The 17045-nt window shown below is 50.3% G+C and overlaps 1 pseudogene; it reads right to left on the bottom strand.

Moving 5' to 3' along the window:
- Positions 1–15354: 15354 nt before the first annotated feature.
- Positions 15355–16731, bottom strand: LOC116082648 (annotated as a pseudogene).
- Between the last annotated feature and the right edge of the window lie 314 nt (positions 16732–17045).

Raw genomic sequence — 17045 nt, 5'->3', positions numbered from 1 at the left:
GCAGTCCCAGCTCTTGGGAGGTTCTGTCCAGAGCACAGCTGTGAGTTTGAGGCCAGCCTGGGCTACAAGGTGACACCCTGTCTTAAAATGAAGAAGTGTTCTTATTGATTTTTTTTTAAAATCACTGCTACGAATGGAACTCCAGAGCCTGTGCATGCTGGGCAACCACCCAGCATCCTCTAACTAATTATTAGTGTTCTTCTTGTTGTTATTATTATTGTTGCTGTGCACATGTTGCATGCCACCGTCACACACAGCTGCGTACAAGCAGAGACCAGAGGAGGGTGTGTACAGACTCTGCCTTGTTGCCTGGAGACAAGGTTGCTCAGTGAACCAGACCCTTTTGGCTAGGCTGGCCTGGCAGTGAGCTCCTGGGATCTGCCTGTTTCTGGGTCTCAGTGCTGGGGTTCTAGGCACAAACAGACATACCTGGCTTTTTTACAAGGGTGCTGGAATCCAAACTGAAGTCCTCATTTTTTGTACAAATGCTCTTACCCAAGAAGCCATCTTCCCAGGCTCACTAATCCATTCTTTTTGTTTGTTTGTTGAGACAGGGTGTTATGGTTTGTATATGCCCGACCCAGGGAGTGCCACTATTAGAAGGTGTGGCCCTGTTGGAGTAGGTGTGTCACTCTGGGTGTGGGCTTTAAGACCCTCATCCTAGCTGCTTTCTGCTAGCAGCCTTCAGATGAAGATGTAGAACTCTCAGCTCTGCCTGCACTATGCCTGCCTGAATACTGCCATGTTCCTGCCTTGATGATCATGGACTGAATCTCTGAACCTGTAAGCCATCCCCAATTAAATGTTGTTCTTACATGAGTTGACTTGGCCGTGGTGTCTGCTCACAGCAGTAAAACCCTAAGACACAGGGTTTCTATGTGTATCCCTGGCTGTCCTGGAACTCAATCTGTAGACCAGGCTGGCCTCGAACTCACAGTGATCTATCAGCCTCTGCCTCCCAAGTGCTGAAGATGTGTGCCACCACTGCCCAGCTCTCTCTCTCTCTTTCTCTTTCTCTGTCTTCCTCCCTCCCTCCCCCTCTTTCTCCCTTCCTTTCTTTCTCCGTTCCTTTCTGTATGTATGTATGTATGTATGTATGTATGTATGTATAGTGTTTTATCTGCATGCATACCTTTGTGAGGGTATAGGATCCCCTAGAAGTAGAGTTATAGGCAGTTGTGAGCTGCCATGTGAGTGCTGGGAATCAAATCAGGACCTCTGGAGGAGAGCCAGTCAGTGCTCTCAACCCACTAAACTGTCTCCCCAGCTCTCCCTCCCCTTAATCAATTTTTAAAAGGGATTTCTATTAAAATCCTAGAACCCACTTTGGGCATCCCTCGTGCCAGTCATAGGTCTCTCGGTTGGCTCTGCATAGGCTCTGGAGCTTCCAGGTGAAGGAGTGGCCAGTATGCGCTCTGTGGTGGCAGTGCAGAGGTCTGGCTGTCAGCTACTTTCACGGACACCAGAAACACCTAGAAGACTTTGAGAAAGCAGTTGGGATGAGTGGCTACATGCGTGAAGTGCTTGCCCGCCAGAGCTGGGAGGCAGGACAGGGAATTCCTTAAGCAAGGAAGAGAACTAGCCAGAGAGCTGGACTGTCAAGCTCTGAGTTGAAGTGAGAGATTCCCACCTCAACATAAGCAGTGGGGAGCATCAACTCCACACCAACTTCTTGCCTACACACACATACAGACAGCCTACATATGACACCCCCTCTCACTAGACTCCAAACATAACATGCATACACACATCCTACACACCACACACACACACACACACATATCCTACATACCATGCAAATGCATACACCCTACATACCACACACACATACCACACACTATCCAGCAAACATAACTTGTACATACACACATCCTACACACACACCACATACATATGCATATACACACTTATGTACACACCCTACATACCACACATACATATACCCTACACACCATACACATGCATACACACACATGCACACACCCTATACACCCCACAAACACCCCCACGCTACACATTAAATATAACACACACACATGCTACACATTCTACACACCACACACACACACACATGCACATGCACATACCCTACACACCGCACAAACACCTCTCAACACTAGACATTAAATGTAACATACATACATGCTACACACCACACACACATGCACACACCACACATACACACACACACTTCCTGCTTTGCTGCAGAGTGGCTGTCAAGCCTGTGCCTCTACCCAGCCTGCCTGGCTCCCACTGCCTGCTGCATCTAATCAGAGCGCTCTTCCCCATGGCTGTGTGGTACATCTGTCTGAGTCGCCCTGAATGGAACCAGAGAAGAGCCTCCCTGCTTTTAGGATTTGCCACCTATCAGTTCTACCCTGACTCACCACGCATGGCCCTACTACGCCATGCTCAAGTGCTGGGACACAGGGTGCACAGGGAGCCAGGCTCTGAGGAGGAGCTGTCACAACCACTGTGGGTTCTGCCAGTTCACAAGTACCCTTGGAAGAGGATGAGTGAGACTCAGTCCCCTTTCTAATGAGCACCTCACCTGACCAAGGAGGAAGAGGGGCTGCTACATACCAGTAGCCAGCAGGGTCCTGAAGGGAGGCGGTGGTCTGCTGGAGAAGTCTCCTGACAACCTGTTGTGACTCCAGGCTGATGCTTGCTGCTTCCTGGGGTGTCTCTGATCCTCATCAGCTGAGAACCATTTTCTCTGAGGTCCAACATCTTTGAATTTGCGGGAGCACAGTTTGGGAATCGCTGGAATGTATCCACACTAAGCATTAGTGGAGAGAGAGAGAGAGAGAGAGAGAGAGAGAGAGCTTCCAGGAGCTGACATGGCCTGGTGCTGCAGAGCCTTGCCTCCAGCAAGGGAAAACAAACAAACAAACAACCCCACTCTGTTGTACTACTTATACAAAGAAGGGGCTGAGCTGCAAACATGTCCCTTCACATACGGCTGCTTTGTCAGGACCTTGGCCACATGGGGCGGGAAGGGATGGATGGGAACTCGGAGGAGTTCTTGTTTCTGCTCCCAAGAGAGTCTGTATAGCTCCTAGCCAGGCCCTGCCCCAAGGCCAAGGCTGCTCAGTTAGAACCCACAGGAGTGCTCAGTGCTGCAGGGGCCTGACTGCCCGAGGCTCAGTGGCAAAGGAAGGAACAGGACAGGTTGGGACTTGGTGGCTTAGAGACACTTTCCCCTCTGAATAGACAGCTGTACAAGGTTAGAGCATCACAGAAGGGGACAGAAGCCCTAGCCAGTGGAGACCCCCAGTCTGTATGGGCCCCTAGTCTATGCAGCCCCCCTGGCCCATGGAGCTCCTGGCCTGACCTGTGAGGCACCTGCTCTTTGGAGTCTCTTGCCAGTAGGCCCCTTGTGCATGGAGCCCTACTCAGTAGAGGCCCTGGTTTGTGGGAGCCACATAGCTACTGCAAGCTTTGAAGAGACTGCCATGCTGTGGCCCTGGGTCAGCTGATCCCTCCCCTGAGGTTCAGGCTGGCCCTTAAGAATTACCATCTCTAGGGCTGGAGAGATGGCTCAGTGGTTAAGAGCACTGATGGCTCTTCCAGAAGTCCTGAGTTCAATTCCCAGCAACCATGTGGTGGCTCGCAACCATCTGTAATGGGATCAGATGCCCTCTTCTGGTGTGGCTGAAGAGTATTCATATACATAAAATAAATAAATCCTTTTTTTAAAAAAAAATTACTGTCTCCAAGTCTCATCTCCAAGTCTTGTCTGGATGGTCCCGAGTTTGATGGCCACACCCAGAAGTACAAGGATGGGGATCCAAGAGCTGGGTAAAGAGGTAGTGAGAAGGGGTCATTGCCCACTTTATACTGAAGAGGGCCTCAGAGAGCCTACAAGCAGAGCAGGCATGGAGGCTTCCTGAGTTCCCTTACCTCTATTATTGCCCTCAGGGAAGTGATTTGGGCTGGTCGGCTATCTCCAGCCACAAGCCAGAGGTCATGGAGAGGCCCTGAGATCTGTGTGCTCACCCATTCATTTGATGCCAATGCACTTGAAGGAGCTCTACAAGATGTCTAGATTGGTGTAGGATGGACAGACAGCCTCAAGTATATAGAGTGGCAACCTGTACACATACATAAGCTGAGTAGCCACTGATGGTGGACTGTGCTAGATGGCTTCTCGGGACACGAGACCCTTCTAGGTAAGGACCCCTGGGACCTGGTGACACTCAGTTCAGTCCTGAGCTAGAAGGGAATGCTAGCTTGTGCTAGGCACTACAGTGCCCTGTGCTGGGGCATTATGGTGATCAAGATAGACCCCTAGACATTTCTCCCTAGTTCACTACTCCAGTGCAGAGACAAGAGGGCATAGAATACTGGGAGTGTAATAGGGCAAGGACTGCCATGTGCACAGGAGCTGGGGCTAGGAATGAGGCGGGGCTCGCTGAGATCTGAAGGATAGGGTCACGGGTGTCCACTGTGTGTGAGGAGCAACAGTGCAAGAGGATCTTCTTAGACCTTTTTGATCACTGCCTTTTACATTTGAATGTATTCATTTATTTATTTGTGAGATTTTTATCGTGTGTGAATGTTTTGCCTGCATGGATGTCTGTCTGTGCACCACTTGGGTGCCTGGTGTCTATGTCATTCAGAAGAGGGTGTTGGATCTCCCAGAACTGAAGTTATAGGTGGTGTGAGCCATTATGAAGGTGCTGGAGACTGTGTTTGGGCCTCTGGAAGAACAGCCAATGCTCTTAACCACTGAGCTACCTCTCTGGCCCTGTCCAAGACATTTTGATGACTCACCTGGTATATGGATTTATCAAGGTATATAAACAAAACACTAGTAATAAACCATAGAGAATTTTATTTTAAAACAACTCTTTGGTAAACAAAACTTTGCCATTTACTAAGTTTAAAGCAAACTTGGGTAATAATAAAATGGATGTTTTAATTTACTTTTATATAAAGAATGAAACCCTCTCTGGGTATTTAATTCTGCAGGACACTGACCACATTTAGCACTTTTCCAAGCTGATTAATGTCTTGATTTTATAATTGTCAGTGCCAAGAATGCCTGCCTTACATTGGCAGAATTATTATTTATAGACATCTCAGAAAATGTTGGAAATTCTGTCTTAATCCCAAGTCAAAATTTTTTAATGAAGCTAAAGTTATCAAACCAAACACTAATTTTTAAATCTTAAAAGATTAATCAATTTTATCTGTGTATGTGTGTGTATGTGTGTGTATGTATGTGTATGTGTGTGTACATGTGTGTATGTGCGTGTCCATGCATGCATGTGTCCGTGTGTGCACGTGTATGTGTGCGCAGGTGTGTGCATGCGTATGCATGTGTGTGCGTGTGCATGTGTGCATGTGTGTATGTGTGTGTGCATGTGTGTGTGCGTGCATGCATGTGTGGTGTGTGTGGCATGTGTGTGTGTGTGGTGTATGTGTGTGTGCACGTGTGTGTATATGTGTGTGTATATGTGCACGTGCGTGTGCGTGCATGCATGTGTGGTATATGTGGTGTGTGTGTGCATGTGTGTATGTGTGTGTGTGTGCATGTGTGTATGTGTGTGTGTGTGTGCATGTGTGTGTGTGTGTGTGTGTGCATGTGTGTGTGTCTATGCTGGTCCCCACAGGATGGGAAGAGCCTGTTGGACCTTCTGGAGCTTCACTGATAGACTTTAATGGCGTGCTGGGGACCGACTCTGAACTGACTTAGAGTTCTCTGGAAAAGCAGAACATGCTCTTAACTGCGGTACCATCTCTCCAGCCCAGAAACATCAATTTTCAAAATCAACAATTTACACAATACCGTTCAAAGATACCTTGATACCTTTATGACCGTAGCAAAATACTGAAAATCGTTTTTCCCCCTGGGACTGGAGAGGTGGTTTGGCAGTTAAGAGCACTGGCTGTTCTTGCAGAGGACCCAAGTTCAGTCCTCAGACCCACATTGCAGCTTACAACCACTTGTAATTCCAGTTCCTGATGATCCAGCGCCCTCTTCTGGCCTCTGATGGCACATACACTCATATCCACATAACACCCCACATGCATGTAATTAAAAATAAAAATTTAAAGGTATGGTTTTTCTGTAATTAAACAATTAAAACCTCTCATGAGCAGTAAAAGACATCACAGTTCTTTCTTTTTTTAATTTTTAAAGATTTTATTTATTTATTATACGTAAGTACACTGTAGCTGTCTTCAGACATCCCAGAAGAGGGTGTCAGATCTCATTGCGGGTGATTGTGAGCCACCATGTGGTTGCTGGGATTTGAACTCAGGACCTTTGGAAGAGCAGTCAGTGCTCTTAACCACTGAGTCATTTCTCCAGCCCTGACACCACATTTCTTAACAAACGAGAGTCTGGACCTCGAGCCAGGGTGTCTCAAGCAGTGTTTGCTGATGTAGCGCATCCCGGTGGCATGTGACATGCACAGTACAAAGGGGCCATGCAGTGTGGTGTGTTAAGCAGCAATGCGGCAGTCAGCTCTGCATCGAAGCTCTGGCCAACACCAACAGAAGCACCTTAAATCTATTATGTGTTTGGTTCGGAATCAATTTTTGTTTGTTGTGTGTTGAGAGACCTTTCCTGTTATCAAACAGTTCACCATTGGCACATTGTATCGCAGGACTCTGTATGGAGCCCCAAGTCACATTCCAAGAAGCGGTTGTGGACAGATGAGGCCAGGCCAGGGGCACAGTGGTGTGAAATCTGCCCACAGCAGAGCCTGGGGCACCAGGGAGTACGAGAGAAAGTGGCTGGGACCCTGGGGTAGGAGCTTCAATTCTAAACAGATAATGGGTGAACCAACGGGATTGGCTGGTGGGTGGGCCAAGGGTGTAGGGAGGGGGCATGGCAGAGGCAGGGTTTGGGTCAAGCCAGGGAGAAAGGAGGCTGCAGACTGGGAAGAGGTACAGGGGGGTTAGAGTGGGGAGAAGAGAGGCGAGTTGCCCACAAAGGTCTTTTCTGGAGAAATGAAGGCTGGCTTCAGCCAGTGATTGTACGCAGCCCCAAAGGGTCATTGAGGATAGGGGCAGCTCTAGCCCTCGAGGCCTCAGCAGGTGGCTGTCTATGGCTGTGTGGTAGCTAATGACCCCGCGGCACCTTCCCCCAGTCCCAGCCCTCAGTAGAGTGGCTGGATACACAGCAAGAGAGAGGAAGAGAGCCTTCCTCTGTTTCTGAGCTGTAAGAGCATCCTTGGGCCCCTGGGCATTCTGGGATACATGGCACTGTTTAGCCGCAGAGTTTGAGGAAAATGAGATTGCAGGAGAGAGGCAGCATAGACCAACAGGAACCTGCCAGGAGAACCTTCCAGGACCCAGGATCCTGGTCTGGGCAGCAGGTACCTGGCTGCTGCTAGGCTGGGTGTCTGGCCCCAGGCTGTCGTGAGACTCAGTGCTGTCTCAGGCCTGAGCTGCTGTTTGTCCAGGGCTGCGCCTGCCCTGGGGCCTGTGGGAATTTTCTCTCCTGAGAGCCCTGAAAAGCCATAGGGGGCGGGGCGCCCAGTCCAGCTGATGGAGGCGAAAGGGCCACATGGGTTTTGTGGTCGAATTATCCAAACAGTGAATCGCTCCGTCCGCCCGGGCGGTTGTGAACGACCCGGGCTTTGTCCGCCCTGAGAACAGCGGCGGCGGACAGGGCAGACAAAGCGGACGCTGACGCGGCCTTTTCCATGGTCGGCAGAGAAAGAAAGGCCTGGCACACAAAGCCGCGTCGGTGGGGCGGGCCAGGGGGCTCTGATTTAGTCACGGCCCACGAGAAGGCCGAGGGGCCCCACCGGAGCATCCGGTCAGGAGGGGAACAAATTGTGGTGGGACAGACATGTCCATGGGCACACACACCCCTAAGAGTCCCACCTGTCCTCAGGGTGACCATTCCCAGCAGAGGACTCAAAGGGACCTTCACCATCAGCATCAACTGGGATAGCACATGGCTGCCACCCAGGCACAGATCTCTAGCTGGTGTCACCATGCTGGTGGGCAAAACCTCCCTAGCCTGATGGCCAGACACACCCATACAGGAGTCCAGACAACAGGGGCTATCACTGATATGTGTGTGTGTGTGTGTGTGTGTGTGTGTGTGTGTGTGTGTGTGTGTGTGTGTTTAGGCAGAGCTCTGATGAGGTAGAGAGGGTAGGAGAGTGTCAACTCTCTTCATGGGCCACATGACACCAAGCAGGAGCAAGCCTGGAGCTGGAGTCCCTAGCTCTGGTCACTCAGAGAAAGCCTGTACTTGGGACCCAGTATTACTTCAGAAATAGGTGTGTAAAAAGCCACTGCGGGCTGAGTTTAGGGGCCAGGCCTCCTTCAGGTTGCCTCTGCTCTGGCCAGCCTGAGGGGTCAGCATGAGGTCTGAGAAACAGGGAAGGTGAGGGCTGAGGGAGGGATGCAGAGACACCAACGGATTCTGAGGGGAGCCAGCTTGCCATCTGGGCTGGACCAGGCAGGAGGTCCAGCTGGCTTCTGGCTATTTCAGGCATGTCCTGACCTTCAGCCTCCTGGGGTTATCTGAGGGTCAGAGAGATGCAGCTGGAACCCTAGGCTCAGTGCCAGGCCTGTACCTGAGGTCCATGAAAGTGGAGTGACAGATAAGAAAATCTTGCTAACAGAAAACCTTGGGTCAGTGACAGGGGGGAGCAAGCTGAGAGAGCCGGTCCTTCTCAGGCTGTGGAGCTCAGAGATCTAGAGATAACCTTGTTAGACCACACCCTTGACCTCAGTAGACATTGCTGGGGTGGGGTCAGATGGTTAGGAAACACCGCAAGGGGTCCAGGGAAAGCAGAGGTGTGGGGTAGGGAGGTCGGCTCAGTCTGTGTTTCGGCCTTGCTTGTAATTGCCTTAAGACTAGGCTGGCATGACAGTGACTGAGCCTAGCCAGGGTGGCATGGGAGGTGGCTTCTGTGTCTATCCTAAGACTTAATATTTATTAAGGCGGGCGTGATGGTAGGCACAGGTAGCCAGGGGTCCCAAGATGAGCATAAAGGAAGACTGATTCTAGGACTGAGGAAGGAGGACACATTCTATACATCAGAAGAGTTGGCTCTGGGGACAAGGGCTTGGCCTACCAGGCCTGGGACAGCCTGTTCATATACCATAACGATTTCATCTTATTCATAAAGCTATTTCCAGTGAGTGCTGTGACAGTTACACTCAGGGAAACTGAGGCCCAGAGAGACCTCCCCCACGCTCTCGCCCAGAGTTCCACCCCACAGTGCTAGCGAGCCATCCTGACATCTTGCTTACAACTGACCTTTAGATCTCCCCTTGCTCCAGCCGGGATACTCAACCTGGCCCTCAACACAGAGTTTGCACGGGGACCTATGGCTCATGCTGGAGCCGGTGCTTGACCACGGGGAGGTACCCGGACAGCAGCCAGGGTTGGCGTCATCTATCCTTGGTCAGAACAGGGCCCCCAAACCAGAAGGTGGAGCCCCCAGCCTCACCAGGCCCTGCCAGCCCTCTTAGGCTGCCCCGGCTCCCATCTGGGTCCCATCAGCTTCGCCTTTGGCCAAGAGTATGTGGTGTCCGTGGGAGCAGGAAAAACAGCCGCAGGGACCGGCAGCTGCCGACAGGCCTGGCCTCGTCCCAGCAGGGAGGGCAATTCTGATGAGGAGGCAGCATGGCCGTCCAGCTCCCGTCAGATGATGCCAAGAAGGCTTGCCTGGGTCCCCACTGCTCTGCTCTGTCTAATATCAGGATATGACTAAAGGCCAGGCAAGGTCTGTGGGCCGCCTGGGGGGCAGCTGCCAGCTTGGGGGTGCTAGAGCACCCAGAAGCTCAGGCATTTGTGTGCATGTGTGTATACAGGGGCCAGGGTGTGGGGGAAGGGTGACCTCCTAGCCAGGAGTCAGGTGTCTGTTCTTTCTGAATTGATTCCCCAGGGTGGTGACCATGCTGGTACTGTACAGGAGATCCTGCCGAAGCTCTTAGGCCATAACACTTGCTCACTACATAGTAAGTGCCCTCGCTCCCAGCAGCAAGGAGCCTCTAGGGATCTGGCAGTGGAATCTATAAACCACTGCCAGCCGCTACTGTGCCATCTACACCCGTAGAAATGGGCACAGAGCCCCAGAGTACTGGATCAGAGTGTGCTCTGGACAGAGTGTCAGGAAGTCGCTTGAACTGACCTCACCTACAGCTGACCCTGAGATGCCCCCATCCCTTGCTCCCCGGGATGCTTATAAGCTGTTCCTTGATGTAAAAATTACATATAAGTCTCAGGGTCTTTGTAAGTTTCAAGTATGTGCAGGGTCTTTCATTGGTCTGGAACTTTTTTGTTGTTGTTGTTGTTTTTCGAGACAGGGTTTCTCTGTGTATCCCTGGCTGGCCTGGAACTCACTCTGTAGACCAGGCTGGCCTCGAACTCAGATATCTGCCTACCTCTGCCTCCCAAGTGCTGGGATTAAAGGCGTGCGCTGGCCTGGAACTTGAGTAGCTGAGTAGGTAGGCTGGTTGGCCAGTGAGCCCCAGAGATTTACCTGTCTCCGGCTCCCCAGTGCTGGGATTACAAGGGTAATCACCACACCTAGCTGCCACCCCACTGTCTGTGAGACAAGATCTGACTACGTAGCCCTAGCTGGTCTGGAACCCTCCATGCCGACCAGTTTTGTCAGGAACTCACAGAGATCCCCCTGCCTCTGCTTCCTGAGTACTTTTAAATGCTCATTGGTTCATTTAACGTGTATGAGTATTTTGCCTGTGTGAACACAGGATCCCTAGAGGCCAGAAGAAGACATTAGATCCTCCTGGGATTAGAATGACAGATGGTTGTGAGCCACTGTGTGGGTGCCACTGAGCCATCTCATAAGCCCCGCAAGTGCTGTATTATTTATTTTTTCATTTATTATTTATTTATTGATAATTCACTGTATGTCCAGATCACAGTCTCCCTCCCTCCCTCCTCTCTTCCCAGACCCATCCTTGACAACTGTTTTTTTGTTTGTTTGTTTGTTTTTAAGATTGGTTTTTAGTTCTGTGCTCTGTGTTTATTTGGGTGGGTACCCCCGGAGGCCAGAAGAGACCTTCAGATTCCCTGAAGCCTGAGCCACCGGCAGTTACAAAATGTCTAGGGCAGGTATTAGGAGCAGAACTCCAGTCCTCCACAAGAGCAGCCGACGCTCTGAGCCCTGGCGCCATCTCTCTGGCCCATCCTTGCTTTCTTACCTGGGTTCTGGCAACTGAACTCAAGCTCAGCGCTTCTTGATTGCAAGGTGAACTCTCTACCAGCTGAGCCATCTCCTTGGCCCCAGGTTCCCGTGTTATTTTCTAAAGCTCTACCAAGCATTTCCTATGGTCCTGCCACAAGCCTAGGGTCCAAGGATGACAAAAGAAATGTCCCTGACTTTGGAAGCGCAAGCTAATGTTCTTCTATATGGTAGCTGGTCCTCCCTTGAATTCCTATGGGTTGCCGGGTTTGCTGAACTGGGGTACAGTCAGGGAAGGCTTCCTGGAGGAGGATATATTTGAACTGAACATATAAACAAAATCTATCCAACAGACAGAGGCAAGAGTGGCCCAGCGCAGGGAACGGCACATGCAAAGGTCTGAGGAGAGCTGTTCACGGTCGGCACACAGGGAAAGGGTAACCTGAGTTAGGTGTGACAGTCTTACAGGCCCTGCCCGCCCTCTCAGGTTCCCCCAGCTCCCATCAGGGGCAGGGCCCATCTGAATGGGTATCTGAGTCCTCTGTGGCCTCCCTCCTCAGCACCGACAGAAGACCTGAGCTGCTCTCGCCTTCGCATGGAGCAGCCCATGGTAGGTGGCATGGACAGACAGATTGGTCCCGACGGGTTGGAAGCTGAGCTGTTAGGCCCAGAGAGGCACTGTTGGACAGTTTCACCCATGTGTTGGTCCCTTTTGCTCCTTCCAGATGCACAGGGCAGCTGAGGACCAGGCCCCTCCCAGGTGGTGGACACTCGAGCCTTCGAGCAGAACCTTCTGCCTGCCACCTGGGAATGGCACTTCTGTCATGTGTAATGAAGCCAGAGGGAGCCTCGTTCTGCAAAGCCCTCTAATGTGTTTGGAAAGAGCAGTTGAGCGGCCCGCAATGCTCAGTCACTGATGGATACCACTGCTCACAGCTTTTGTTCTTTCTGGGCCTCTGGGCACCGGAGTCCAGAGTGTCACGTGATGTCATCCCAGTCAGCAGAATTAGATTCTGCTGCCATGGCAGGCCCCATTCAGGCTGGAGGGCATTATGCCACCCCCACACCCCCCAGACACAGGAAGAGGTTGATCACTCACCAGGTTGGTGTCTGGCTCACAGCAGATGGGGGGGCGGGGGCTCTCCATGGTGGTGGGGAGGATGAGTGTCAGGATGACTGTGGTAATGGGTCAGGGTACGGGAACAGCCAGGGACTCCTGAGGGCTGAGCAGGAAGAGCAGCGTAAAGGTGGCAGAGACAACAGGGTGGGGAGCTGTAACAGCAGATGGCCCTGTCATGTTGTCATAGGCCCCTGTCCCTTAGACCACGAGTGTCCTTTTGGGAAGAGGTGCTGCCTCTGTGGGAACGGGGTGCCATCTTGCATAGCTAGGAGTTGCTTACCCCAAGCCGGGTGCCACCCCTCTGCCCTCAGCTCTCCCAAGATACCCATTGTTGGCTAGTCCCTTGGGTTATCCCAAGAACATAGGATCCAGGGTAGGGACAGAGACTGGTCTAGAAAGAACCAAAAAGGTAAGTGGAGGCAGGCCAGAAACCTTCATGAAGCCTGGGATGTGGTAGAAGGCGAATAGAGATAAGATGGTTTTCTGGAGAGGGTAGCCTCGGGCAAGATGGTGGAGAGGCAGTGGGGCTGCTGTAGGGTCCCCCATTTTCTCACATATTGGGATTGTATGTGCTGGTTCCTTTTCAGGGGGTACGGCATTAAATGATCTTTCTAGCAACTGCTGATACCTCTGTGGTTCAAACATGTACCTAGGACTTAACCAGTCAGTTAGCAAGGAGGTTGCTGGGCATGATGGGAGTTGGGTAATTCTATCACCTCCCACTACCGCCCCACTGCCTTCCAGTCCCCTCCCCACAAACTAGGGATATTAGGGGTCTGCATGAGACACTCATTGTCCCTCCCTTGGCCCCATAATTCCTGTAGATGCCTTTCCCAATTTACCATAAGCAGGTACCCCTACTGTACCACATTCAGTAACCATAACAGATCCTTGAGGGTCCATTGCCTGCCCCTCATCTCTGCCTGCAACTGGGAGAGCTAGGGGCACCTTGCAAGCACCAAGTGATTTGTGGAGATATTACATACTAACCTTTAAGGTATTCTCTCTGTGTGCATATGTGAGTGTGTGTGTGTATATGTGTGTGTATATGTTTGTCTGTATGTGTGTGTGTCTGTATATGTGTGTGTGTGTGTCTGTCTGTGTGTGTATATGTGTCTGTATGTGTGTGTGTCTGTATGTGTGTATGTGTGTGTATGTGTATATATGTGTGTCTGCATGTGTGTGTATGTGTGTGTATGTGTGTATGTGTGAGTCCGTATATGTGTCTGTATATGTGTGTGTGTATGTCTGTGTGTATGTGTTTGTATGTGTGTGTGTCTGTATGTGTGTGTGTCTGTATATGTGTGTGTGTCTGTATGTGTGTGTGTATGTGTCTGTATGTGTGTATATGTGTCTGAATGTGTGTGTGTGTCTGTATGTGTGTGTGTCTGTGTGTGTGTATGTGTCTGTCTGTGTGTGTCTGTATGTGTGTGTATATGTGTCTGTATGTGTGTGTGTATGTCTGTATGTGTGTGTGTCTGTATATGTGTGTGTATGTGTCTGTATGTGTGTGTGTCTGTATGTGTGTGTGTATGTGTCTGTATATGTGTCTGTATGTGTGTGTGTATATGTATATATGTGTCTGTATGTGTGTGTGTGTGTCTGTATATGTGTGTATGTGTCTGTATGTGTGTGTGTGTGTCTGTATATGTGTGTGTGTGTCTGTATATGTGTGTGTGTGTATGTGTATGTGTTTGCAGGCCAGAGGTTAACATCATATGTCTTTGTCTATCAACTTCAAACTTTTTTTTTTGAAAAGTTAAAATGTATATATGTGCATGTGTTCAAGCACGTGAGTATGCAGGTGCCTGTGGGTTCAATGCAGTGTGTGTGCTGAAGCATGTATGTGGAAGCCAAGGAACAACCTTTGGGAGTCAAACTCTTTTCTGGGATTAAACTCAGGACATCAGGCTTGACAGGAAGTGTTGCTACCCGCTAAGCTATCTAGCCAGCTCCATTCTAAACTTTAGGCAGGGTCTCACTTTGTAGCCCCTAGCTAGCTTGGAACTCAGTATGTAGACCAGATTGGTCTTGAACTCAGAGAACAGCCTGCCTCTGTCTCTCCTGAGCGCTGTGTTTAAAGGTGTGCGCCACCACACTCGGCTCCAGTTTTAAATCTTGATGATGTATTATACTTTTTTTTTTTTTTTTTGGTACCATTTAGGAAATCTTTCCCAAATCCAATGACATAGGGATCCAATGACATAGGGACTTCTTCTAATTAAAACTTCAAACTCTTTCCTTTTGGTCGGTGATCCATTTTGAGGTAATTTTTGTGAATTTCTTTACAGTATATACCTATGAATCCAGTTCAATTGTTTTAAGATACCTGGTGCTCTGGGTCAGTATTCTGCCTTCTCACCAAACCTCCAGCTCCACTGTTTTGTGAAGCTAAGACCTGTTCTAATCTCAGATGGCTCCTTGAGTCCCTGTACCTCTGACCTCTTTCTGTACATGCTGTAGAGACAAAGACTTACCCTCACCCCACTCCTGACACCTTCACCCCACTGATGACACCCTCACCCCACTTCTGACACCTTCACCCCACTGATGACACCCTCACCCCACTCCTGACACCTTCACCCCACTGATGACACCCTCACCCCACTCCTGACACCCCTGGAGCATCATCTACATTGAACATGGGGCACAAAAAACCCAAAAAGTATTTCTCTGAGATCATCCCATTTTTTTCTTTCTCTTCTTCCCCCACCTTTGCCCTCTATCTATCACTCTCTTTGGTGTGATACACACATCCCCCCCCACATGCGCGCACACACACGCACACATGCACACACATGTATGGAGGCCAGAGGTTAACATCAGACATTCTTTCTTTTTTTTCCCCCTTCCCTTCTCCCTGTTGCTCCAGCCTGATCATGCTGGCCCATAGGTTTTTGTTTGTTTGTTTGTTTGTTTTGTTTTGTTTTGTTTTGTTTCTCATTACAAATGGTTGTGAGCCACCATATGGTTGCTGGGATTTGAACTCATGACCTCCAGAAGAGCAGTCAGTGCTCTTAACCGCTGAGCCATCTCACCAACCCCAGACTTTTTTTTTTTTTTAACAAGAGCACAAGTCTACTTTATTTACTCTCCATTAGTTTAAATCGGGGATGAGTACAGCATCACACAGATTCTGTGTCCAATGGCCTTTGCAGGAAGATTATTTCAGAATTTGGCGCAAACCATCCCACTGTTTCTGTGGGCCCGAGTGAATTTCCCAGATCACTCTGGTTTTGTTTGGTTTGCCTCCAGGAGTCACTGTATTGTTCTTTGCTGTATACACATAAGCACATCTCTTGCCTACGTAGAACTCTGTTTCATCTCGAGCACAAACACCTTCAATTTTAAGAAGAGCCGTGTGCTCTCTTTGGTTCCGGAGACCTTGCTTGTAGCCCCAGACATTCTTATCTACCAAATTCAACTTTGCTCTTTGAGACAGTCTCTCACTGAACCTGTAGCTTGCTGATTGGCTAGACTGGCTATTGAGTAAGCCCCTTGGGTCTGACTATCTCTGCCTCCCTAGAGTTGAGATTACAGGCTCTGCCACCGCACTCAGCTTCTTACAGGGGTACTGGGGATCAGAACTTAGGCCCTTATGCTTGCAGGGTAGGCACTTTGCCCATCCATCCAACGGCCCCAGCCCATCTTTATACACACTCTGCTCCCCTCCCTCAAATGCCTCCCATAGTCTCCCATTGTCTATAGAATGCAATTACTGAGTCCCTTCCCCTACTGTCCCTGTGTGTAATGGAGCTGAGCTTTCCTCTTTGCAACCTGTCCTTGAAGACTGTGTCTCCCCTGAGTTCTGCATCTGGTGTCTAGCTCCATGACCACAGCCGTGGCCCTGTCTCAGGGCAGATATCAGGTACCTTAGGAATCTTTGTGTTCCCAGCTGTTGAGTGGCATGGGAAGGGCGAGGGCCACAAACCCTAGTGTTGATCCCAGGCCTTCGCCTCCTAGCTGTATGCTGTAAACCCAACGCAGTGCAGGGACTGGTTCGCGGTCATGACGCCACACTCCCCATCTGCCCGAGGGAAGCCTCCAAGCTTAGAATTACAGTTTCCCAAATACGTACTTACTTGGGTTTGCCTTGGAAAAGGTTACCATTTAAGCATCACCCGATAACACGCACACATGCCCAGCTACATCTGAAATTACAGAGCACTGTCAGTCAGCAGCCTGGCCAGTGTCCACAGCTGGCCTAGGAAGTGCCCATTGAGAAAGCCAGTCAGCCCGGGAGAGGCCGTTGCATGGGGAGAGGCTGAGTCTCACATGTTCCCTGGAAAGGACAGGTAAAGTTTAGGACCATCTTTTAGCCTCTTTGTACCTTGCTTTATCATTTGTCAGATCAGGGTAGGGCTGGAGAGATGGCTCAGCCGTTAAAGGCTAGGCTCACAACCAAACATATAAGATCAGGGTAGGGCCGCTGCAAGCAACAGCAAGACTGTGTGAAACACATAGCCGTCACTTACACATGCTCACGCAAGTGGGAACTGGGGGTGGGGGGGATGGAGAATGGCCCGGAATGGAGGGTAGGCGAGCAAGTCAAGGCCCTGCGTCTTGTAGCCCAAGGTCAAGCCTAGTGATGACACCCCAAACTGATGTCAGTGACCATCAGCAATGCCACTCTCATGACTACAGTAAGGGCTGCTATGGTGCATGGGACCTCAGTTGCCGTGAGGCATGAGCCTCAGGGAGGAGTCCGTTCACTAAGTACCAGGCTTGGCACACATGGAGAATTGGGTGTCTGAGTCAGGTTCACGGGGGCCACAGCTGTAGTGGGAGCCCAG

This window comes from Mastomys coucha, unplaced genomic scaffold (genome assembly GCF_008632895.1).
Source record: "Mastomys coucha isolate ucsf_1 unplaced genomic scaffold, UCSF_Mcou_1 pScaffold11, whole genome shotgun sequence".
NCBI lineage: Eukaryota > Metazoa > Chordata > Mammalia > Rodentia > Muridae > Mastomys > Mastomys coucha.
Note: the sequence above shows the minus strand (reverse complement) of the source record. Positions and strands in the feature narration are given on the sequence as shown.